Source organism: Ceratosolen solmsi, unplaced genomic scaffold (assembly GCF_000503995.2).
Source record: "Ceratosolen solmsi marchali unplaced genomic scaffold, CerSol_1.0 scaffold2, whole genome shotgun sequence".
NCBI classification, from domain to species: domain Eukaryota; kingdom Metazoa; phylum Arthropoda; class Insecta; order Hymenoptera; family Agaonidae; genus Ceratosolen; species Ceratosolen solmsi.
This window is the reverse complement of record NW_011948422.1, coordinates 926571-926991: the sequence shown is the minus strand read 5'-3', so window position 1 is coordinate 926991 and position 421 is coordinate 926571.

The following is a 421-nucleotide window of genomic DNA, read 5'->3' as shown; positions in this document are numbered from 1 at the left end:
CGGCGTCGTTCGTTATTCGTTACGTGAGTGTGGGTGCGCGCGCTCGGCTCTTCTCTCCTTCTTCTTCACCCCGACGCTCCGAGCAAAATCGACTAATCGACCGCGTTTCCGCTTACGAATGAACGAATTGATCGAATGAATGCGCGGTGCGATTGGCCCTCTGTTCAGTTTTCAATAGCACCTTTGTGTAAACGCTATATTGCGCAATCTTCGTACAACGCTCGGGGATCACTCGATATTTACCGAGCGAACCTTAAACCTTATCTGCCGGGCACTTAAACTTCGGCAATCCGTCGACAGACGTGCGCGGGAGGGAACACATGGACCGCGACCGTCTATGTTGTTTTAGAGGCGCGCGCCTCTTCGTCGAGTGTTGTTATAAGATTGCTTTCTTTATCTCCCATAAAGCACGCACGAGAGA